Source organism: Stegodyphus dumicola, chromosome 6, assembly GCF_044657685.1.
Source record: "Stegodyphus dumicola isolate Sdum_Otavi_A_Nest chromosome 6, ASM4465768v1".
Classification (NCBI taxonomy): Eukaryota; Metazoa; Arthropoda; class Arachnida; order Araneae; family Eresidae; genus Stegodyphus; species Stegodyphus dumicola.
In genome coordinates, this window is record NC_140773.1 from 55,594,170 (window position 1) to 55,620,954 (window position 26,785).

Genomic DNA, 26,785 nt, shown 5'->3' on the forward strand with positions numbered 1-26,785 from the left:
TCAGATTTTTTGTTTTTTGTGCAATATTGTACCAGTATTTGAATCAGGTTTTAGTATTTACTCAGGAATGTAAAAATACTCGTTAAGAAATAGATTAATAAAACATTGTATTTTTACCTGTAATGCATTTCTATGTAAAAGTGCTCGTGAAGAAGTAGATTGATAAAACTTGTACTTTTACTTGCTGTATAATGCATTTTTCAATATGATACAAGTTACTGGTCTATTAAGTATTGGTAAATGTATAGTGTATAAGTATAAAGTGCGGGAGCACACATTAGTTTCATAAAATGTAATCACTTTTGTATGTTTTAATAACTCAGCTATGTTTTAGTACTTATTCAAGAATGTATTAGCCTTTTTCAAGAATGATTTTGTATTATGTAATTGCATCAAATTTTTGGTTTTATATTCTATATTTGTATTATGAATTAGGCATGTATTATGTACGATGGGTAAGAGCTTCGGCTTCCTAAAAAGCACAGTGCAATTAATATCTTCGAGGGCCTTAAACTGATGATTTGGTAACCAATTCTGTATGGATTATGTAATACTCTGGAACGGAAGCCAACTCAGCGGATTTTTTGTCTACTTGTTTGCAGCAGTAGTTAAAATACAGAAAGTATAGAAAGCTTTCTAAAATGCAAATACTTTCTATATGATGATTTAAAAAACTCTGCTCACAGTTAGCAGTGTGTAAAATAGTTGTGAGAAAAGTTCAAAATAGTATTACAGTGTTTGGAACTTTGTCTTGTGACTATATTTTAGAATAAATTACTCTAGTTCAAAAGGATACGTTCTGTTACTAGTTCTTTTACTTTCCTGTTACATTTTCTCTAGAAATAACGGAAATAAAACTCTTAAAATAGTTCTCTCTTGACGATTTTGCTTTAAAAGTTTTCAAATCTCGGAGTGCTTTCTTTGAATACTTTGCCTCGAATAAAAGCTATTATTTTTTCTCAATTTTAATCGCTATGCAAACCAGAACCTCATTATTCTTTACATACCTCGACGATCCACATGACTAACACCATAAAATAATGTTTCACGCGAAACATGCCATCCCCAAAAGAGCACCGCCCGAAGCGGGCAGCCCGTCCACTCCCTCTACCTTCGCTCCTGCACAATACCTAGTAACCAGTTAATAGGGAGATGACTGTAGGTTTTGTCTTACTAATCATTCTTACAGTCAGTAACACACATATACATAAAATGTATTTGAAGTTTTATATGGTATTATATTTCTGAAGCATAGAGAAGCGATGAAATAAATCCAAAGATACAAGCACTGTGGAATTTAGGTGTGGTAGAAATGTTCAAGTTTTCACTGATGTATGGATTACACGTGTAGGTACAATCACCTCCACTCGCATCTATATGAATAGCTGTGAAGAGGACTGCTGGGAGCAGCCATTGAGGAAGAAGCGGTGATCCCTTGACGGTTGCCATGGCGACGGTCCCTCATCAGTCATTCGGACAGATGTCGGGACCGAACGGAAATCCGCATCATATGCAAATTAGATGTGACGTTGGGGGTTTGCACGCACTTTGCATTCTAGGTATGATCTTGGCTCGCCGCCTGAATGGGCCCGTCGGTTCGAGCTTATCATCTCCCTTGCGAAGCTGGATCTTCCGCCAATTTTTCGCGCGACTTGGTTCTTCGAGAACAAAGGTCGTCGCAGAGCAGTGGGGGAAGCTTTTATCCCCCTCTTTCTGTCAGAAAGGGTAGGTCGAACCCTAAGGAAGGGAGAGAGAAAAGTCTAACGAACATTAAATCAATGTCAGTTTAAGTAGAGCTCTTGGGAATGAGATGGTAAAAATAAATTTGAAGGCCACTGATTCTAAATTTTTTCCTGAGGCTTGCAAGCTTTTGCATACTAACACATATAAGAGCACATATTTTGAATATAGTGAAGGGTAATTGTAAATTGTTGATTTATCACCAAATTAATTAAACGAAAAATAGACTGAAAGTGAAAATTTTTTTAGCAATTGCTACTTGAACTTTATTAATTTATCAATACAATTATTATCCTTTTGCTTCCACCTTCAACTGATGTTCTGCTAATTAGTTATTTTCTGAAATTCTTAATGTCAGTCCTTAATTTACCAGGACTTGATGTTTCAGTCTTTCATGTGCAGGAATAATATCTTATAAGCGGGAACGCGAGATGGAATATCAAATTTCGTTAATTATCTGAATGATATCCATTAAGCCACATTATTCTAAATATCTGAATTAAATTCATTAATAATTATTATTAAGAAATGAAATTTCAAATTCAGCTGACTGTTAGAACGTTATAAAATTCTGTGGTCTAAAATTTGTAATATTAAGAAAGATCATAGAATATCCCAAATTTTCATTCTAATTATGTATGCAATGAGTATGCTTCTTTTGTAGATGAAAGCGGTTGGAACAGGTATTAAAGAAACGAAGAATTGCTTATTTAGATTTACAAGAAAAACTAAATAGTGTTTATTATAAGACAGAAGAAAGCAGTTTTATGAGAACTCATCTGCTCGCGTACATCATGCATCATAACGGTAAGTGGAAATCAATATGGGAAGTGTAAAATACATTCTTAAAATATACAAAATATTATTAAAATATACAAAATATTACGCTATTAATATGAAAATATTTTTGAAATTTTCAGAAAATGAAAGTTCATCTTAAAACATCATGATGATATCTTTGCTTCAAGCACCATAAGCCCCGAAGGAAACCAAGCTCAGAGTAATTATTTAAAAATTGCATTATTCTAATCATACTAATGTTTTTGATAAAAATATAAAGCTCCTATTTCTGTAAATATCTCTTATAAACAACAAAGTATTATGTGCATTTGCTATAATAAAACATTGTGATACAACTCGACGGCAAAATGAGCGAAAGTTTCGCTTCTGCCGGTGGCAACAGAGAGTCGAAAACAAAACGGAGAAGAGAGTGGTCGGTTACTCGGTTTCTCTTAATGATTCGAATGGGGAATTATTCCCATCTTTTGATTTAAAATTAGTCTTATTAGTCTTGAACCATGTAAATAGTGTAATATAGCAGATGTGAGTAAATAAAAAGTCATTGAGTTATGATTTGAGTTTGAATTGGATCACCAAATCGAAAGCTCTATCAAATAGAATCGCCGGCATTTTGGAATTCGTAGATTAGAACACATTGCATGTACTGGCATATTACTACGTAGCCTTGCAATATCATCAGAAAAGATAAGACATATCGCAGAAATTAAAAATGTTTATGACAATCCTGTTAATGTTTATAGAGAATTTAAAATTGCTTTTAAAATTCTCAAGTGCAGCTTTTCTAATTTTACACTAACCTATAATTTATTATTAAAATTTATTATCAGCTCTAGTCTAATAGTTCTGGATTATAAAAACTAAGCATTTTATGTTAACAAAATCTTACTAGTTTAATTATCTAAATATAGCAAAACACATTAGGGCTTACATATGGGAAAACCCTGAAACCAAACATGCAGCCTTTCCTTTCGACTAGGATCGAACCCAGGTTGAACTCCTAGCATTTAGCAGTTTTAATCCCTCAGCCACTGGTGGAGCCATAAGTTCTTCCTCTGACTGCAGTCTAAATTACAATTTTCAAAACCGCAACAGTTCAAAAACATAACTACAAATTCTGTAACAGTCAGCAGCCTCATACGAATTAACAATATTCCGAGTTTCCTGTCTTTGGGCATAATTAACTGACTAATGAAACTATAACTGAGAAAACTGAATTGCATTTTAGAAAATGCGATGGGATTTCTTCAGACTTGAGCATAATTCGTCGTTATTACCAAAGCCGAGAATTTATTTTTGTCACTTACAATTAAAGACACTATTACTCAAAATTAGTTTTTTATTTTTTCAGAAATCTTATCAAAACTGGATAGCTTAAAAAGTTTTCTATAAGTTTTATTTTTGCAGTACTATCTCTTACAGAGTAGAATTTGTAATAAATTACGAACTTCTACCATAATGCAATTACGCAGACGACCTGGAAACAACGTTTTTAAATACTCATGAAAGCGTCGACCGAATGTTCATTATTTTAAACTATTTTTATCCGACATTCACTTACTGTATATTTACTTCCAAACTAGACAATGCGGAAAGATATAAATTAACGTAAAGAAATTAACTCTCAGTATTTTCATAACAACATGAATAAAAATGACTTTTTCTACTGGCAACGGATTCTCTCCGCTGTGGGTTTTATTAAAGCGATCCCATGCCAAAATTTGAATTCAACTTTGTTCTTTCTTGACGCTGAAGAAAACTGGAGCTGCTTAATTCGAAGTGCCGTCACCTTACTCACATTAATCTTACTTAATTTATCATTTCGAAGCCCATCTAATTGTCTCATAGAACGACAAAGGGCGAAAAAAGCAAAGTCATTAACTAAAGGCAACCTTTTTTATATATATATTTTTAAACTCACTGTTATTAAAAAGTGTTCTCATATGCAAAAAGGAGAAAAAAAAACTTTTTTTCCTTAACTTCCTATCCCCATAAACTTGTTAGATTTCATACAGTAACGCTTTGAAAAAGTATACAGAATCAATATTAAAAGACAGATTTTTTTTCATCATTATTTTACATTTAGTGTTATAAAGTATCTGCTATGAAGATAAGTTCTAGATATTCATTCGGATGATAAATTTTCTCTCATTATTCCAGGTATTCACGTTAAGACGGTGAATTCGAATTATATTTAAATTGTGCTGAATTTGCATGAGATCCCCATTTATAAGAATATTTGATAAAGCAGTAGAAGGATAAAGTATACTTTCATGGAATTTTCGCCATTTTTTCTCTGTTTAATCATTAAACATTTGCTCTCGAGCTGTCAATATTCCATTATTATTAAAAATTTCTGATAGCGTTTTAATTGTCTCTTATTCAAACAGATATGTACCTTGTTAAAAGTTCTATTAGACAGAGGTAAAATGGCTAATAATCGTTTTTTGCACATATCTGCATTTTAGTATCAAAATAGGTTCAAACATTAATTTTACATATCCATGTAAAGTATGATTAGCTATTAATTTTACATGTTTAAAATAATCTATATGCGAATCAATTCAAAACTTCAATTTTGTTTGAATATCAAATATATCAGAAAGCTTTTTCTTTCATAAAATTTCCAAACTATCACCGACTTAACTGATCATTTGTATTGAATTCCCTGATTAGTTTCATTAAAAATTGTAATTCATCCAAAAGATGTCTAAATCGCGACAGAATTTAATTTTAAAATCATGGGGGAAGGAAGTACAGAATGTCCTTTTAATAAGCAAATATTTTTACCCATGAATATTTAATACTACTGTTTCGCTCATTTAGAAAATACATAAAGATAAAATATGCCCAGGAATCAAATGGGTAACAGCACTAAATAATGCTGGTAACTGGACATTAGTGCGCAACCCAGTACATTAGCTGGTTCTGTGGATGTTTCCGTCGTTTTTTCTCCTGTGTATCGTATATAATAGCTAATGGCCGTTAGAAAGTACACTATCAATACATCCTTTCCCATAAGCTAAGAGCCTTTGAGTGCTTTGCGTATTCTATTAAACAAGTGAACATAATGATAAAAATATAAGTTGTTGAATTGCTGTAGGCAAGTAATTAATTTTTTTAAAGAAAATGTGAAAGAATTCATATTTTATTGGGCCCACCAGCGGCCGAGCGGTAAAGTCGCTGAACACTGGTAGTTCGGTCCGAGGTTCGAATCCCGCGAACGGGCTGGCTGCACGGGCGTTTTCGTGGTTTTTCCCATGTGTAACGTGTATACGAGCCAGTTTCCCTTAGAAAGCCGTCCACAAAGTTATCCCTCCCCCTTTAGGCAGATAGCCCTCGTGTGCTTTGCCATAATTGTATATCCCAATCCCATATCCAAGAGCTGTACACGATTTGAAAGGCGAAATGTATGCAACTAGAAATGAAATAGCTTTCAGAAAATTGTTTCTGATGTTAAGAAATTACGTGTCGAGATATGTGTCATATTTGTCATATTCATATGTGTGTCATATTTCTGTATGGATCATTATGAAAAATTATGAAAATTGTCACATCAGAGTAAGTTTTCTATACTCTCGCTGAGCTCATCAGCTACTCTTGGACTTGCTCCTGCTGACAAAACTTTTCTCTAAGTCCAAACGGGCTTTGTACCTGAAGGACTATTGTTTTCGCTTTGCGATTTTGTGTCGAATCACTCTGAATGTCCGGTGCACTTTTATAACTATTGCCACCAAATATTATCGCCCTGTATATTTAAAGAAATTTAAAAATTAAATGAAGAATCTGCATAAATGTATGTATGTTTCTCGCATTGTGATAAAACAACGGTACCTAGAGCCATCCAATTTTGAATGACGTAATCCTACTGCGAATATAAGTACCTGGAAGCACAAATTAGAAATTGAATTTGTTTTATTATTGATTTCATATTTTCTAAAACTTTAACGAATTTTTAATTAACAATCTCAAGGATTTAAAAGCGATCAATGGCAACGTTGTACACAAATCATTTTTATATCCAGCGCGCGAGACTGTGTATCGGAAATTCTAAAGATATGTTCAGTTTAAAATTATTTTGAGATATTGCCTTGAACTGGATTTTATGTTTTAAGTGAGAACAACGTGATATTTAATAAATAAAGGTAACACACAAAATGTTAAAAAAACTCCCCTTTGGACGTAATTTAAAATCTGTAACCTTTCAGGTTTTTTTTTTAAACATTTATTTTCTTCGCACTTACTTTACATAAATTCAGCAGTAAAATCAAAAAATTTCTAAGAGCAGTATATTTTTAGAATTCTGGATAGTTTAAGTGTTGCCATACATTTTCAGCCCAAAAGCTCTGTTTCCATTCGGAAAAAATAAGATATTGTTTTGCATAGTTAATCTGCTTGTTATTAATTAACAAACTAAACTATTTAAAAGCGATACATGAATGTGTTAAAAGTATTTTTTTACGTTTTGTTCTGATTGATTTAAATAAAAATGCATTAATTCCTGATGTATCTAATTAAAAATATTAAATATTTTTCTAGAATTACGTTACATATTTTTTTACATTTTAAATATACAGAAGATATGTATGTAACTTTCACATGTATGTTCACGTAGCATGTATATTCATGTATATTCTAAATGTATGTTCACCTAGCATCCTATAAAATGTTTCGCTGTTCCGCATCGCCATCTCTACTGATAATCTCTCATAAACCGTATTAAACTTTAAAGAGCCCGTTAGGGTGACTGTTAAACTCTGAATTCTTTCATTTTTTTCTAAATATTTTCAGCCTTTTCTCTGTGTCTTGTTTTTTAAATTTGTCTTAATAAAATGACTTACGCAAATCTTTCGGCCCTTTTAACTTTATTATTAACACGTTGACTGCCACAGCAAAATCGGATAAAATACTCTGTCTGGCCATTTTTTAATTTGAATGTTTTCTTATCCCATATTCATCCTAAAAAAATCAGTTCAGTATTTAGTTTTACGTCCACATAAATAATAATTACTTAAAAGTTACTGCAGTATAATTAGGTAAAAAATAATAAATAATACTCAATAATAAAACAAATTCAGTTTCTAATTTGTGCTTCCAGGTGCCTATATTCGCAGCAGGATTACGTCATTCAAAATTGGATGGCTCTAGGTACCGTTGTTTTATCACAATGCGAGAAAAATACATACATTTATGCAGATTCTTCATTATTTAATTTTTTAATTTCTTTAAATATACAGGGCGATAATATTTGGTGGCACTAGTTAGAAAAGTGCAACGGACATTCATTATTATATGTTAAAATCATATAATAATTTATGGAAAAAAGCTTCCAAAATCGAGGAAACCAAAAATAAGAGCAATTTAGAAAATAGAAAATAATGTTAGAACAATGTTGTTGTTGTTCTCTTGTCCATGTATTTCATGAAAGAACGGTTGCTAGAGCCTCAAGAAGGTTGGACGTCTACTTCCACCATAATTTTGAGGGAGAGCACTCCTGGATTGGTGGTCCAAGGGTCTCTTATCCCTCTCCTCTACCACCAAACCACAGAAGAAGACTTTCGGGTCGCCATATATTTAGAGTTCCCCATGCCGCAAAGACACTGTACATTTACAAGCATACATGTATTCTCCGGAATTCGAAACCGGGCCTTTCTATACCGCAGTAGGCTCTCCTAACCACTATACCGTCTGGGAAGCCGTAGAAGTAATTTTGACTGTATATGTTATAAGGTATTTCTCCCACTTCCCTAGTGTGCCTTCGTGGTGTAACGGTAGCACGCTGGGTCGGTATTCCAGAGGTCCGTGGTTCGATTCTTGGCGAAGACGGTTGCATATTTTTCATCTCTCTGGCTTCCAAAAATCCTAATGTCTCTACAATGTGTTTGTGAAGCACCAGTGGCTCATACAGCTTCGAAGAACACAAAAGTTATATTCGATGCACACAGGGCGCATCGAATATACTAATACAGGGCGATAATATTTGGTAGCAACAATTTGAAAAGTGAACTGACGATTATAGTGAACCAACGCAAAATGCCAAAACAAAATTAATAGTCCTTCTGGGCAAATTGCCCCTTTGGACTACAAATTCAACAACACAATCACAAAGCTTTTTAAAAGTAACACATGTTTAGAATTTCCGGTACAGTATTTTGCTACATAAATTCAAAAGCAAAATCATAAGGATCGAGATTAATAGCACTTCTGGTGCTAATAACGGTATTTGATGACGCAGCTCTATTTTACGACTTTCCGGATGATGTTTCGAAAACTCATAAATAATCGATTCTGTATAGGAAATTATAGGCATTAAATATGCAGATAAAAATCCATACGTTAAATATTTTCGTCGCCCTTATCACACTAAGGCTCTAAAAGTAAAGTAGTGGATAATATGAATTGCATATGTAACATAAAGTGGTATAGAAAAATAAAGAAAATTTTAAACTCCCTCTCCCGAAAAGCACTAGAAGAACATTGGATGATCGGAAAATCTTATTATGAAAGACTAAGAACAAATATAATATTAGGTAATATAATATAAGGTCAAATAGTATACTGCAAGGTCAAATATAATCAGCTACCTGATTGCATCTGTTTAACACCCCATTGCTATGAAGAAAGTCTAACTAAACTTCAATAACATAGACAAGCGTTAATTAATTAAAGCTAAAAATTAATAAAACTTAGACCTAGTTACTTTGAGCTTTTCAGGAATTTAGCTATTTATAGCAGTAAAACACAAAGATCTAACTTTCAACATTTAATTTTGTCGGATAAATGGAGAATGTAATAGACTGAGAATTCTTTCACCAAATCCATAGGATGCAGCCTGTGGATTTGGTGAATGGATTCTGCTCTAGCCATGGCTAGTTGGACGGCTTCTCGTCTCAAATATCGTATACTCTCTAAACTACAAAATCACTCTTATTTAAAATACATCTACTTTACATTCTGAGGAATGCTCGTGGAAGAAATGGGAGGTGCAGGAAATAGTGAATATAAAAACAACATGAGTATGCTCAAATCATATATACAATATATATTGCATGTGTTAGTCATTACTCTTTAAATTCGTGTAGCAAATGTGATATGGGGGAGAAATGAAATTATAAAACCAATTGTTAATTTTACATGAACTATTTTTATTAAATTATTTCGGTTGCCAATGAAGTTTGAGTACCAGATTCAAATTCAAGTGAACCACAGAAAGCGATTACGCATTTTTAGAGCGCAACCGTTTAGTTAATATTTAAAATGTAAAGACTCTTTTATTAAATATTCGATTTGGTTGTCTTTTTTTCTGGACTATAAGTGTACATCGTAATTTCCATGATAGAAGCGATTTCCATAAAATTTCCAGGACTATTGATATCCATACTTCTTCCACGACTTTTTAGAGTCCGTCAGTCGCTGTATGTTCGCGATCAGAAAGAAATCTTTCTAAGAGAACAAATGAGTCCATTGGTGAAACGTCAGAGGACTTCGCAAGAATACGCTGAAAAGGTATATGAGCAATACTTATCAGTCTTCATTTTTTCAAGGAATGCAGTGGTACCTTTTGAAGTATGACGTCTTGCTTTGAAACTCATATCTCTTTGAAACTCATTGGAATAAAAAAAACAGAATATTTATTAATATATCTTTTTTTTAAACTTTCATGATTCCTTCTTTCAGACAGTCCAAAGTTGGAATACTGCTAACGGGCTGGCTGCATGAGCCTTTTCTTGGTTTTCCCGGTATGTAACGTGTATACGAGAGAGTTTTCCTTAGAAAGTGTTCCACGAAGTTATCCCTTCCCTTAAGCAGACAGCTCTCGAGGTTTTGCCATTTTCTCGAGGTTTGACACAAACCAAACCAAACCAAATGTTCTTTCAGAATTCGAAATTTAGCTTGAATCCAAATAAAATTCCCATTTATTTTTTTTTTTTAATTTCGTATATTTAAATAATTTTTATAAATTTTCAAAAGCATTTTGAGCTATAAAATGTTTTTCAGCATCTTAAAGCAGACGTCTACTTTTCTACCTAGATATATCTCTAGGTAGTAAAGGTGTTCTAGCAAGAATGATAAATATAATTTTTTAAATGAGCTTGTTAAAAATACTAACTGCAAGATTCGATTATCAGAAGCTCTCTCAACTAAAGCTTCAAAACCCTCAGCTTAAATACACACAAAGCTAAGAATGTCACAGAAAACAAGCTGTTTCAAAAGTGAGTATGTATATAGGAGTTTAGAATTTCATTAAATTATTGGTTAAGAATAGCAATCTTTCTTAATGAAGCTTTTCAATCGGAATGAGTCACTGGTGATGATCTGATGTTACACGGGTAGCTTTCAAAGCTTCCATAACTTACATATTGCGATTTTTTGGGGGGTGGGAGTTTGTTGTTATATCAACCTTTACCTTGATCATAAACCTATACGATCTCAAAAACTGCATTGATACTATTATGAAGAAAACAACGAAAAACATGCTGGAAAATAATACAGATTTTGATTATGATTCTGATGCACTTCTCGCATATAATAAAAGGGTTCAGAGAATATTTCGAAGTAAAATTTGAACAGTTTTCCTTTTATTTGATGGATTACTTATCTCTCTGGCATTGAAATGCTTAGATTTTTTGAAAACGAATCAATCTTTTTTAAGTTCTTGTATTTGACTAGCTATTGGTGGGCAGCACGAAAACCAGAGCAAAAGTGACATTGACCATGTTCTTACTACGCGAACTGATGCCTGGAAAAAAGGCTTAACGTTCTCATAAATATCTTTAGAAGTTTCCTTTTCACATTTAATAAATCGTTTGTAGACACTGCGAAAAACTAAATTCCTTAGTTAAATTCCCAATAATTAAAATATTCAGAGTTCCGTTTTCGAATTTAATTCGGAAGATTATTAAAGCAAAATTTTAGAAACAGAGTGCCTGTAATTAAATAATAAAAAGAATAAAAAAATATAAAACAGAATTAAAAGGAAAAATTTATGTTGCTACGGAACTGCAAGATTCGCAGCACTTGTTAACAGTTGCACCGCCTAGCCGGTATAGTGATTAGTGACCCTGACTGCTGTAGCGATGAGCCCGGGTTCGAATCCCGGAGAAGTCATGGTTGTAACAGTCCGTCCCTTCATAGGAGGCAACGGTGACCGCCTATTAGGTGCTTCCATAATAAAATGGCTGTCACTTCCGGCTCTTGTAGTGGCACAATGCTAATGACTATTAAATAAAACTCTCAGCCGTTAACAAAAACCAAAACATATGTTAACAATAGCAGCGAATGCAATTGTTAACAACTGCAGAAACTCCATTATCAACGGCAGTTATTAAAAACTAAGATAAATCATGATACTTCTAGAATTTTATTTCTGAATTTCAGAGTTACAGAAGAAAAAATAATCGCAAGCATATAAAATCTGACTCAGCAACCTTACTTGCTTATGAATTAAAAGTAAGGTTACTTTTCAAAGGCATGCAAATGGTATTTGGAATTAAGAATCAGCAATTTTGCCGAAAAAAGGTTGTAATATACTATACAATGCAGGAATAAACATTAGCAATTTAAGTCGAATTAAAAAGCTAAAATTAAATAAGTTTGAAAAAAATGACGCATTTTATGCTGTTAATTTATTAACTGAAGATAATTAGAAGGAGGCTATCATCCAACAGCTATCTCTATTTAGTACATTTCATTTTAATGGATCTAGAACAGTTATGGTTGAACTAGAAAACATTAAGAAGAAAACTTAAACGGCTCTGCCCAAGATATCCATTTTTAATGAACCATGGGTGTACTTTAAACCAAATGTCTGTGTCTGTCTGCAAAGTACCAATCTTCTTTAAGCATCGGAAATAATTCCTCACATTTTAAAGCCGTTCTTACATTTGAAGCTGTGCCAAGATTAAAAGGAATGCTTTATTCGAAATAAATGCGTTTTAATATCCGTATTCTACTCCACCCTGTGGAATCCGTGATGCAGAAATATTATGCAGATGGGCATTTTACCAAAACACAATGACGAAAGCATTTATGCAAAGCAGAAGGCAGACAAAATAGAATACAAAAGATTTAGTTTGTTATTATTCATTATACTGAAGTAAAAGTCTAGCATTACCACTTATTATTTTGAAGTAATAATTCAGTCCATTAATAATTTGTTGCCAAAATTAGGCAACAACATCTTTCTCTTCATCCCTTTGCGTGAAAGGTTTAAATCAATTAAAACTGTAACACAGTTTATTAAAACATTTATGCTTTTAACTGAGAAAGATTTTGTAAAATTTTAAAGATGTTAAACTTCGAGCATTGTTGATTTCTAAAATTTCCTGCATCAGACATTAATTCTCTGCGGTTTCAGGTGAAGTAACGTTAAGTGGGTAACCAAAAAATTTTTTTGATACTAGATATGATTCGTATTTATATCTTGTATAAAGAAGCTGTACATCTGGGAAATCATTTATTAAGAAGTCTATCTGATAAACTAATAGAAACCCTAGTTTTCTAATGGTAGGAGAATCTGGATAAAAGTGTCCCAACCAAAAACAGTGCCTCTAAGAAGGACTCCATTTCAAGAATTTTAGATATGAAAATCCTTCCACTTAACTAACATTTAAAGAAATACCATGAAAAGCTTCCAAATCTAAATATAATATAAAAAAGATGCAGAATATGTTTATTTATTTATTACTAATGCTTTTCTTTTGCCACTTAAGTTATCAGCTTGGTACTTCTGTGTGACAGAATTAAAACTATTAAGTACAGAGTACGTATTTAAGTGTTCTTTGTCCCAAAGGTTGTCCAAAGTCACAAAGCAAACACACTGGAGAATTCCTGAGTCTAACATAAAAGAAATGAGCATTGAGGCAGTCGTGTCTAATCAAGAGACGGAATGAAGCCACGGCTGTAAGATGAAGAATGTAAAATAATAATATGAAAAAAAAAAAAGGTTCAAAGCTTTATGTAGAAGCTGACTGAATGTCCAATAAGACCTCTTTCCTCATACTTGCGCGCTATCGCTCAGCCACAAGAGGGGTAGAGAACTTCATTTGTTATTTAAATGGATAACCATTAAGTTACTGATTGGTCGCTACAATTCTGAGAGGCAAAAATTCAAATTACGTAGGTAGAACTATTCCATTTTTCTCAACAGCTTAACACAATAGGAAAACAAATTTGGTTTTGCGCATATTATGATTTAGCATTTTTTCTTCTTTAAATGTTATTGAATCTTTTCGAAGTTTTAGAATTAACTATTCTGTATTATCTCGATGATATTAGCTGCATAATCTTCAAGAAATATTTGTGAAAGACATTGCCGTATGTCTTCGCATATTTTTCTCCCTAGCATTTTAGCGCTCGGTTCGCGCGATTTAATCTGTTCATGTAATTTAAAATGTAATTTAAAAATTTAAACATCTGTTCATGTAATTTTCCTCTTCTTCAATTTACTCAGAGAACGAGCTTCCTTAAATTTTAAAATGGATTCGCCCACTACTTGTTTTCGTCTTACAAGCAGGGCCCACCAGCGGCCGAGCGGTAAAGTGTCTGAACACTGGTAGTTCGGTCCGAAGTTCGAACCCCGCGAACGGGCTGGCTGCATGGGTTTTTTCGTAGTTTTCCCCATGTGTAACGTGTATACGAACCAGTTTCCCTTAGAAAGTCCTCCACGAAGGCATCCATCCCCTTAGGCAGATAGCCCTAATATGCTTTGCCATAATTAAATATACCACATACCACCGTCTTACTAACAAAGACAAACCGTTATAAACTACCTGCAGAGGTCACGCCGAATCCAAATGTTGAACGTTATGCCAACCTAATGCAAGAACTGAACCATCATTGAGAAGCCAATACGAACTGACATTCAGTCTAAGATTTCGCTGAGACAATTGTCCATTCACGTTCTCTAATTATTTGTGGATGATCTGAGACCTAAGGAGTCTCTAATACAACAATAAGAACGCGCGAAATTCAAGTTATAGTGAAGCAAAAATGGCGATATCTTCGTAATGATAATATTACTGTGTATTCCGGTTGAAATGTACGTTCTTTTAAAGAAATAATATTGGGTTGTTTATCTGTAGTTTATCTAACACTACTTTTCAATTATGTTTTTACTGTAACCGCGCCCTTCCCAAATTCAATTATTCGAATAATTTTCATCATTCGATTTTAGGACTATAAAATTAATAAAATAAGAGGGGAAGTACGGTAGTACTATATTACAGACTTTCACGTCTCCGAGACGGCAAGAACTCGCGCAGTATAATATTAGGTTCTTTAACTGCTGCAGTCGTGCCTTGATCCTGTTTTGTACGTTTCCTCCCTTCCTTTTTTAATTATTATTATTATTATCATTGAACAGACAAATATCCTATTTTTTATGCTTTTCCCTTCCCTCTTTTCCCCTATCTTATTTGTACGTCAAGGGGTTAAAACTTCTTAGAATTTTGGTCTGAGTTTTTCAAAAGAGTGAGGCTTTGAACTCTTTTCGAACACAGGTTTGTTCATATCTGCGAAAGTTTGTAAAGATGTCAGCGTCTATACTTTTTACATGAACTATTATTATGTTACAGAACTGAGCATATTTAATTTAGGCTAAGCTAAGCTTTTATGTTTGGTTGATTACGTGTTTTAAATGCACTTTTGGTAGACAATATTTTAAACTGATGTTGCGTTTGATATGCAGCCACAAACTGAGGAATGTCTTTACAACTAAATACTTTCATTATGTTTGTTATAGAATATATATGGAATAAAAAACACTTAGCTCACTAAAATTAGCACCATACAACAGTGGGCGATTCCAGTCGTATCAGGTTACTATGCAATCTTTAACTCATTGATGCAGGCTATCAGAGCTTTTTTTCTCCGCAGAATCAAACTCATGCAAGGTGTTTCAAAGAAAATCGATAGAAAAATAGCGCCAGTAAGGAATTCTTTGGACAGAACTTACTGACCATTATTTTAGTTTAAAGTCTCAACAAAAGAAATCACGTTGTAATTAATATCTAGCAATACCCGCTCTTTTAGTACAGGGCTGCAGGAAACTCATAAAAAGAACATATTTTGGGGTTTAGGGCTCCCGTTAGAGCCTTTCCACGTCCAGCTGAGACCCTGTCCTCAGCTTTGGGGATTTAATGCCTGCAATTAAACTCATATTAAGGCCCCCTCATGGACAGCGATCGGATGGCGCTAAATGGTTCACCGTGCACTTTTAAGACCCACCATACAGAGTTAAAATTTCCGAAGGGTTAACATCGGCGAATTAATGTCGTGTATTAATTAGTAAACACACGATTATCGCTTTCATTTGGCGATAGAAGTGGCAGTTTATGAGGTTGGCGCCGCTTTCAAAGAGCCGTTGGTTCCCGTTTAGCTAGTCTCAGGATGTTAATTCTGTGGAGGTTCAGAGGAAGTCGCAGATTTTATCTACAAACGCGGCTGCTTCGCTTATAGCCTGCAGTGTTTTTGAATTAAGGGTGCATTGATAATGAGATGAAAGCTTGCTTCGGTTTAGATAACATTCACGTCATCAAAATGGGTAATATTTGCTGCCACTAATTCTTGTTGATACTGTACCCTTACACATTATTATAGTTCATTAAGCAATATTTAAACAAATCAGGGCATTGTTGCATGAAATTTGCTATCACTTCACTTTGATAATTAAGTAAACATTGGCAATTCTAGAATAACATGAGTATTTCCGTGTTTGGAATGGGAAAGTTATTAGTTGGCTGTATTAAAGCAAAATTGAGCACGCGTTTGAAATCTGAATATTATAATGGCAAATGAGAAAGTTTTATAATCACAAAATAAAATCGCAAACAAACAAGTTTTGTTTTTATACTCTCACGATTTTTTGCGGGAGAGGGTTTATTATTCTAAAAACCTCCTATTGAATCAATCTCAATAATTCTTCGTGCGTATTTATTTATAAATAAAAAAGATGAAATGAAATTAAAATATTCTACTTAAGATGCTATATCATTTTCGTAATTAAGTATTTTTGGTATCAATAATTCCCAAGACCGCGTGTTTCTGAGTACATATGAGTACTATATTCTTTCTATGCACGTAGGGGGACAATGGTGGCTGCCTAATATGTGCCAACACAATAAAATGACCACCGCATTTGGCCTAGCATCCATTCTTTGTAACACTGAAGCTGCCAAATGTGATCACTTTTAACTAATCCGTATCAGCTTCTGAATGTCCTGTACTTTGTTTTAATGATAGTTTTCAAATGGGACAGAACTGGAACACAATTTTCGATAATGTTTATAAACAATATTTGTATATATTTTAAAATACTATATGAATAAAAAGGAAATACAAATAGACTAGGCGTATCAAGAGTTGCACAGGCGTATAAAGAGTATATCTTACTGACAAACCAAATGTTAAAAAGACATGAGCCATTTCCGATGGCCGGAGCTATGTGGGATAAGGATAGTGTGGTCAAGAATTAATGTTTAAAATAGAGGAAAATATTGAAATTAGGATTTTTTATATTAGCAGATTGATGTTTAACGTTTAAAATGATTTTGTAAACTGAATTTGAGTGCTAATATTGTTGAGATTTTTAGTGAATGACTGGAAGTGCAGAAAATAACATAAGAGCTTGATGCAAAGAACTCATCCACCGTATAAAACTAAAGCAGCAAATCTATGCATCCCAAGGCCTCCTCAGTCAAATTTAGAATGAAGAAATCTTTCTCTAAAATTAAATAATAATTTAATCAATAATAATCCATTCGAAAGGCCATCACTATAGGTACAGATATATGTGAATAGAACACCAAAAGTTCTCCATAGGTTGTACAGGTATAGTCCCACACCACTAGTTGTGCGTATCCGTCCCAATATAGATAACATTAAAGGCCATGACTGATCAATTGAAAGCAATCATACTTGAGAACTTCCGACATTATTAAAAACGGTGGCAGCTTCGTCTTCAACGATGTATAACCTCATGAAGGCGATACTTTGAAGGAAATGATGCAGATTTCCATGTCTAATAAAAATTCCCCTTTATTTTCTTACATCGTTCATTTGCGAATCTTATGTTCAGAAATCTCATTTAGATTAGTGGACAGTCGTTGAGTAGCAATGATAATTAGTTGAAGCAATCAGTGACGAATGCCTAGTTTTAGTGAAGTAGTAGAGTATAGACTATTGCTCTATATATAATCTCTTTCAAGCAACTGGAAATCCTTAGAAATAGCAGCAGGACAGATAATTTGGTTACGCTTAAGAAACGAACAGTGCAATGAACTGTATATGCCACTGTTCATTTCATATGCATAGTTTTAGCAAACTAGGTAATGATGTTCTACTTCATTCTTTTTGTTTTCCGGATTCATACCCAACTAACTACGACTTACATGTTTTTATACAATTTTCATAACCATAAATAACTTCAAGAAAAGGCAGCTATTTAAAACCATTTTCAGGGGTTTCTAAACTCTACAGTAAGAGTTATTTACGTGAAATAAATTTGCTGTTGCACAAGTTAAACATTAGATCACGATTTTGAGTTGATCGATTCATAGCAAAATTATACTGCTCTAAAGCTAGTAGTCAAAAATCAACAGTGAAATTTTCTTGCAATCTTAGAATGAGATCTAAATTTTCTACTATCTGTTTACATAGAAAGTAAGAAAATGAGCAGATTTAAATATTGTAGTTATTAAACGTATTGATGGAATTTTGTTAAATTAGCTCCATATGTCACAAGTGGTATATCAAATTTATCAAGTTAAAAGTAGAAAAACACTTAAAAGCAGTTATCGCAAGAAAATGGCTTTAAATTACATTTAAAATTGATGTGTACGACTGCGAAATAGAAAAAAAAGTACGCCTATTTTTTTTTTAACCAAAGGAATGTTGATGCTGTTTAAAAGTCCAATTTTTTCTTAGAGTTCCATTATAAAAACTCTCTGTTCTCTTTATAATGAAGTCTTACTTTTAAATTTAGTCTTTGCTTAAAGCAAGACCTTTTTTATGGTTTGCAATCTTTTCAAGCTTCATGTGTTAGCAAGATTCAATTTTTCAATAGATTTTCGTGCACATCCTAGCTGACAGCTAACTTGACAGATGTCTTTCCTCTCAGCTAGAGATAAGGCTCTCTGTAGGCGATAAAAAAAGAAATAGATGCACAGAGCCTTCGAAAGGAAATGGTTACCAAAGAGAAATAATACTCATCTTTGACAAAAATGCCTTATGCTTTAAATACGGATTTTGTTGGGATAATGATACTAAAAATATTAATTTTATTATATTTCAGTAATTTATGCCCTTAAAACAGAATATTTAGCTTTTGATAAGTGAAATAAACTATGTAAAATCTAGACATTATATTCTATGGGTTTAATCTTCTTGCTCGTTTGGATAGTCATCCACTGTACTAAGCAAGTTTCTGATGTCAAAGAACTACAAACAAACTTAGAGTTGAAAAATGATCTCAAAATATGCAACAGTATAACTAGTGCTCATATATAAATGCGATAGAACCTAGAATCATGAACGCCTCCCTTCACGAACAATTCGGTTCACGAACAAATTATCTGAAGAAAATATGCCTCGAATGAACAACGGGGTCCCGATTTAAGAATACTCAAGTTGGCAACATGTGATTTTAAAAGATGTTTTGTGGCAATCTGTGCCACATAATTAGCATTCAGGAACTTGTATAAAAATCATTTTAAGGGGACTCATACACCTTAAAACCTATAAGATGTTCGAATAGGTGACTGTTGCAAGAATTAGGATAACTTATTTATTTTAAAAGCAATTACTACCAACTTTTTACAGCTGACTACATAATATAGCTGTTTTCTGAAATAGCAATCAGAAAGTTTGTGTTGCCACAAATATTTTTATAATTTAATTCGCTTTGTGACAACATTTTTCGTCATGTTTCCAACTTGCGCGCACAGTTTAAAACATTCTGTTTCATAATTTAATTTCATATTTAATATATAGCTTTTATAACATTTGGAAACTACTGTGAACCTAAAATTCTAAAAAATTTTTATGTTAAATTTTTATTTTATTTTGAGTTGAGTTTGTAAATGTATTTTATTAAAAACATTTGTAATGTTTTCGTCCATAAAATTTTTCAATATTAAAATATTCATCAGATTGTTGGTTCAGTTAGAAAATAGTGCCCATATAAAGAATTCCATCCAATTTCAAGTGTGTACCATTAGCCATTTTTAAAATATCATGCGAGCAAGGTGGAAACATGGCAAAATATTTTGTCACAAAGAGGATTAAATTACAAAAATATTTGTGGCAACACAAAATTTCTGGTTACTAGTTTCCAAAGCAGCTATATTATGTAGTCAGCTGTAAAACGTTGAAAGTAATTGCTTTTAAAATAAATAAAATATCCGAATTCTTGCAACAGTCACATATTCGAAGATCATTAGGGGTTTAAGGTGTATGAGTCCCTTTAATGCTTTCCGTCGTTTAACTTTCATTAACAAAGTCTGACAGCAAGCGATTTACAGGACCATGAATTCCGCTTGGAAGAAATAACGGCCAAACTGATTATAGGTAGAGGCTTTAATATTTAGAAAGCTTTTTGTTATCTATGATATTGTGTTTCTAGACAAAACCATGGTCTTAGGACGTTAACAATGAAGACAAGGAGCATTTACTAAAGGTCCGTAAATAAGCTCCACGAGTAAGAATTTCAACAACTTCAGAAGCAGTAACAAAAGGCTGTTGGTGAAGAAATGTCTTTAGAAGAAAAAGGAAAAAAATGGCTGTAGCTCACTGATTCACAAAATTTATTCGAAAGGGAGAAGATGCTAAGTTTTCATGTAACGATATCACTTTGATAAATCAGCAGGAAGCTACAATATAACTATTTTGAATGATAATGCATGTCTCACTTTAGAAATATTTTAAACGTAGGCAACAACAAATCAGATTGGACAATTTTTTAGTGAATGAGAGGCCCAGTGAGTTTCGAACTGACTCAAGTGGCACTTAAAGACAGAAAATAAGAAAGAAGATGCTTCCTAATTCCCTAAACATAGTTATGTGATGTTGAACGGAAATTTTGCATTCAAACAATAAAACCTTCCTTCTCATTTCCCACTTCTGCTGTCTGCTTCATACGTCGTCCTTTGTATACATACAGCAAAACTAAATTTGCTTTTCGTCTATTTTACCTATTAATATTGTGTTTATCTTGCGAGGTTCTTTTAATTTGAATAACCAGTTATTTTATGCTTTGAATCAGTACTGTCACTTCTCTCTTTTCGTTTTTCAGCCAGAAGTCAAATTAATTGGCGTGTATTTATAGTGAGGTTTGAGATTGTTAAGATAGAGCGTGTTTTGCCACTCGTGGACTTAATACTAAGTTTGCTATTCTAGATAAGAGTTTCTGTCTTTGGCCTTGGATTATAATTGGCAATAGTTGAAATCCACGCCGGTGAAATTCTGAGCCAACTTTGCATTAAATTTCTTTGTGTAGCCTTTAGCTATTAATTTACTTAAATTTAAGGTCTACATTTAACTTACTACTTTACGTTTCTCGTCATAAATGCTGGCGGAGATGTATTCACCAGGAGTGCCTACTGATAATTTATTTTAGATTTTAATTTAAAGAGTCTTTTACACCCTACTCAAGTCTCTGTGGTATTTTAGACTTAGTGATAAGTCGTTTATTGTCTGCATAGAGTTTAGCTTGAATGATAGGAGAATTAAAAATATACAATCTTTTTTTTTATATTTAATGATTTTCGTCGATTTTAGGTTATGAACCTTTGTAAAAAGTATACTATTAAAGTTTTAATAAGCCCATATTTGTGGTCCACGAACAAATTAATCCATTAATTCCTATGGGAAGTGTTGTTTCATTTTACCAACATTCCTGTTGATAAACGTCCTTCAAACCCGAATTAAGCTCGCGAATTCAGGTTTCACTGCATGCAGAGAATAATGATAACTACTGAAATGTTTTCTAGATTGTTGTAAGAGACCACAGTTTAGTAGCAACTATCTCTGTATGCAAAATGTAACAAACTCTGACTCACTATTTCGAAAGATTGCATTTTAATTCAATAAATTCTACCCAAATCTTGCTTAGATACAAAGTTTTAGAATTTTAACCTCTATTACATGTTCAAAGATTTTATACTTTCTTTCTGTCCAGACGCTTTTAGTTGCTGGCTAAATTTTGTTGCATCATGAATTTCACTAACTAGGAAATAAAATCCAATAGTCAAAGTTACGATAAAATGCTTCACTTGGATCTATAATAAGTAGAGCTATAAATTAAAACTAATTATAGTATGCGGTCTATTGAGACGTTCAGAACCCAATCAAAACTTATTTAATTTCACATTATTAGAAGTAATAGGCTCATCCAAACTAAGAGACATCACTCCTTAGGCTCTCATCAAAATCATTCAGTTTTAACTATTAGAATTCTAAATTTAATATACTAAGAAAGCTGGAACTCATTAGTGTTAAGTTACTTTAAAAAATAAAAGAAACCTGTCATGGAAATTAAATGTTTGGTGCTATCTTGTTAATATACCTAAACTTTACTGTTACTTTGAAGCGTCGTTTTTAATACTCAGTAACTTGGATCTTCTTTACAGGAATGAGATAGCAGAAACATAAGAAAAATCTTAAATTAAATAAAAGTATGGATTTATTTGCTCTGTAAAGATGTGGTAAGACTCTGAGTTAACTCTACACACACTGGCCAATGAATTAGAAACCTAAGATCAATATTTAATTGGACCAACTTTTGGACCGATAACTACTCTGATTCGTTTGGGTGTCGAGTCTACAGGCTTCTGGAGTGCATTTACGTCCAGAGAATACCCTGCATTGGCTTTGCAGCTTTTCAGATTTTGTAAATTAGACGGAGGAGGAGACTGCTGTTGGATCTGTCTTTCCACCATATCCCACATATTTTATATAGTATTAAGATCCGTGCTATTCAGAGACTAAGGAAGTTATTGGAAGTCAGACTGATGTTCTAAGAACCAATTTTGAACAATTCTGGACGATATATAGTTTCATTATCGTCCATGAAATATTCGCCGCCATCGGACTAAAAATGCACTATTGCAGGGAGCTCTTGATCTGCCAGTATATCTAGATATCACATGGCTGTTTGTTTACCCTCGAGAAACACCAGGGCACCACTTCCATGCCAGCAGAACTTGCCCCATATCATGATAATCCCACCAGACCCTTGCACAATGCGAGTAAGGCAAGATGGCTTCATGGGGTTCTCGCCAAATTCAGCGTTTTTCATCAGGGCAAAATAAAGTGTAGCGTGATTCATCAGACCACATTACCTGTTTCCAATCCGCAGATGTCCAGTGTCTTCTTTCCCGACCCCACTGCAAACGAATTCTTACATGTTGGGCAGTAATGAGGGATTTTTCTTACAGGCTCCCGACTATGCATTGTTATCTTCAATTCTTTGCGCATGGTTGGAGCTGAAATCTGGTGGAAAGAGCCTTGGGTGACGGTCTGTGTCAGTTGAAGCACAGTAGAATCCCTGTTCTGCAGTACAATTCGTGGGAGACGACGCCGATCTCTCTCTTGGAAAACCGGGCTCGAACCGCAGTTACGTCTTCTAGAGAAGGACTTGTGGGTTGAAATTCAGAAATGATAGGAAAGGAACTTTAACTCAAAATTTAACTGTTAATAAAATTAACATAATCTTTACAAAGTAAAGATTAAAATTTTTTCCTCTGTATTTAATTAATTTTACATGAGTCCAATTCATTTCACAAAGTAACGTTTTATGTGATCTAACTGCTCCCAATAACTGAATTTACGTCCAAATAGTTATAGCTTCTTGAACTATTTCATGATCTTGATATTTATAATTGTCCGAAAGTAGTAGAGATGGACTTATGTAGACTAAATGACTGATGAACATCCTCTATATTTTCATTACAAGCTTACTACACTACAAGGTTTGCGCTTGTATGGCGTCAATGACGTTCAATCTGCTCAATAACAATTTCTATCCTATTCCTCTGTTTCTACTACTTCTGCAAGTAAGTGACGTCAGCGTCTGAAAAAGGCCTAACCTTTTTTATTTGCTGAATTTTGCTCTTAACTGTTTACCCTTATCTCTGCATAACACCAATTTTAATTTGATAAATTCCCTCTAGTGGCCTAATGCTTCAGATCGCTGAATACTAGTAGTTCGACCTCAGTTCGAGCCAAGGTAAATAGGCTGCTACATAGTTGTTTTTAATGGTGTTTCCCATGTGTAACGTGTATACGAATCATTTTTCTTTAGAAAGTCCTCCACGAAGACATTCCTTCTTTTAGGAAGATAGCTGTTATGTGATTTGGGTATTCAAATAACTTTTAGAATAATTAGGTTTTTTTATATGCAGGAACTCGAACCTGGACCTCTTGAATACGCACCGAATCTGCTACCGTTACACCACGAAGGCATTCAAAAAGGAGAGGGAGAATACCTTACAACCTATTTTTATAAAACTTATGTTAGTTGCGAACCGATAGGAAGACTACTTCTATATTTAGTTTTGCATTTTTTATATCTGAATATTTAACCTTCAATATTTTGGGCTGTTTTCTAAAGTCATTTGTTTTAGTTTTTACTTCTTAACAATTTTCAGAAACTTCATGAAACAAAATATGCAAAAACCATAAAAACTTGAAACAGCCTTTATTAAGGTACCAAAATAAATGCATTATCACTGTTCATTTTTTTAAGTTTGTAATATTCATTTCAATCATCTAAAATTTTATGGACAGTCTGTATTGCTTTTGATTTCAAATATTCGGTTAAATTTCATTTATTTAGCAGTTTTATTATTTCTTATACATTAATATAACCAAATATCTTTACATTTGTTTTAAATTTAGCCTCATGTTACTCCTTTTGATCTATTTCTTTACTAAATCTGTGTTATTTTTGTAGAATTTTCTGCAGGAGTTTTAATAACAGCAATTTCATTTGAAATGACACCGCTCTGTCACGAAATTCGAAAAGTCAGTATGCGAAAAATAAAATACTGCAAAAGTTCTAGTTTTTCTTATTTAGGTATATTCTCTTCGTATGCCAGCCATGAAGGTTTCTTCTAGCAAGATGCTTCAACAATACCGAAATAAAAGTGCTGTTATTTCAAACTAGGAAACGATCTTTAAATCTTACTATATAGACTAATCTAAAAATAATACAAAGTTCAAGCCAGTAATCAACAGAGGAATAGTTTGGTTCGTAGGCAAAGGTTTGAACAAACCTACAGTTACGAGAATTCGATTCAAGTACGTTTATAATTTAGTTCATATATACAACAATTCGCAAACTGCTCGATTTTAGGAGGCGAAAGTAATCATTTGCCGTTAAGTACTGTAGATATTAATAATTTTGCATTATTACTGCTTATTGTTTCGAAAATGGTCTTTTACAATGGCATATTGGATGAATAGCGAAGAGTTAAAATTAATGAATAACCCTTGGAATATTTCAATAATAGAAGAGATAACTCATTAATATAACAGCATACAGTTCTAGAACATCCCTGCTAATTCATAATAGTGGAACGTTTTCTGTGTGTTTTCTTCTCTATCACGCAAATGCCGGTTGATGGATGATCTCGAAATTTTACCTGTAGCTAAGCAACAGGTAGTATTAATGTATGGGTCACAAAGTATTCTGAATTTCACCTTTCGAAGGCCATTATTATTATTAGAATTATAGTTGTACATTTTCTATAATTATCTGAAAGTCAGACATAGAGAGAGAGAGAGAAAGTTAAGGTCTGTAAGAGAGGGTCGCAAGACTATTCTAAAATACGTACAATTATATAATTTGATAAGTGCTTAATTCAATTTGCCCGTATTTAATTTTGCATACATTTACCTTCACTTTCTGAAAGACATGTGCCATAATAAAGGCAGATAAAGCAACTAGAAACAAATAAATAAAAAGATATGTTGTTATATTTTTCAGTATTCATGCTTTGGTAACTTTATTCAACAACTGAGATGTTGGATATAGTGTTAATATTTTTCCTGTTTGTATTTTTTCATTATATATTTTATTTTTTGTTCGTATTATTTTTCCTGTTTGCATTGTATTGTATTGTGACTTGTTTTACAGAAACATCAGAACAAATCTGTCTAGGAGCGTAGGATTGTGTCTGCTGTTAGCATAAGTTTGAGGCACCTTATAGGTAAGAGTACAATTCCAAAATTAGAACCCGATTCCATCCCGATTTTGAAGGACAATCCTCTGGGGAATAGGCCTAAGTATATTCCCACCTCTCTTTCTCTATCACCAAACTACTCGAGAAGATTTAAACTTGTATTTTGAGTGTCCCTATGCCACACAGAAATTATGTACTTACAAAGATCCAAACCTTCTCCAGGATTCGACACCGGGCCCCATCGATACCGTAACCAGCAACTCTAATCACTATACTAATCAGTGCCAGCCTGTTGGTAGTACTTCTTATACTTGGCTTACAATGCTCAGGCAACATGGAAACATATTTTTCATATGCCACTGGATGTCAGCTATTACTAAGTTAAAGAGCTGATAAGGCAGGAGACGGCAGTTGATATTTACTTACAATCAATGCCATTTAGAAAAATATTAATCATCACATGTGATGAAAGCTACATTCCTATAAACCTGTCTTTGCATGTTAATGTATTAAATTTTGGTATGGTATCCTTAATCCTAATCAACTCTCGTTTGATATCAGAGCAGGATTTTAGTAAGCATAGTTATCTGATTTAATAAACAACAGCAGTTTCTTAATATTCGAAAATAATTAAGGTATGCTAAGGTACCATTAAAAATGCTTTAAGAACGCGTTCTCTCAAACCGATGGGAATAAACAGATTTAATAAAATTTATTTTAAGCTAATCCTTTAAAGAGGAAACGGAATTTTAAGATAAAATAAGGGTATAAAATGCCACAATAGTGTTTATTAATGGTTATATTCTGTCAAGGCTATAGTATCATTAATGTATCTAGATATTTGGGTTTTAAAACATATGAGTAAATGTCTGTAACGCTATAAATTATATAAAATATTGATTTGCACTGCAACAGCTTCATGTTTTAGTTTTTGATTTATACAATTAAAATTTTGCATGATGTTTCAGTTTAAGAAACTTAACAGATTTAAGCATTCCTACCGGTTTATAATTCTGGTAAAACATAAGGTACTGAAGTTTTAAATTTTACGAAGTTAAAAATGTTTG

The 26,785-nt window shown here is 33.2% G+C and overlaps 1 long non-coding RNA gene across 1 annotated transcript; it reads left to right on the top strand.

The window, feature by feature from the left end:
* The first annotated feature begins 2,359 nt into the window (after nucleotides 1-2,359).
* Nucleotides 2,360-26,563, top strand: LOC146996747 (uncharacterized). Its single transcript, XR_015041463.1, has 3 exons — nucleotides 2,360-2,547; nucleotides 2,661-2,740; nucleotides 25,673-26,563. It is a non-coding gene; the product is annotated as an uncharacterized LOC146996747 (long non-coding RNA).
* Nucleotides 26,564-26,785: the final 222 nt, after the last annotated feature.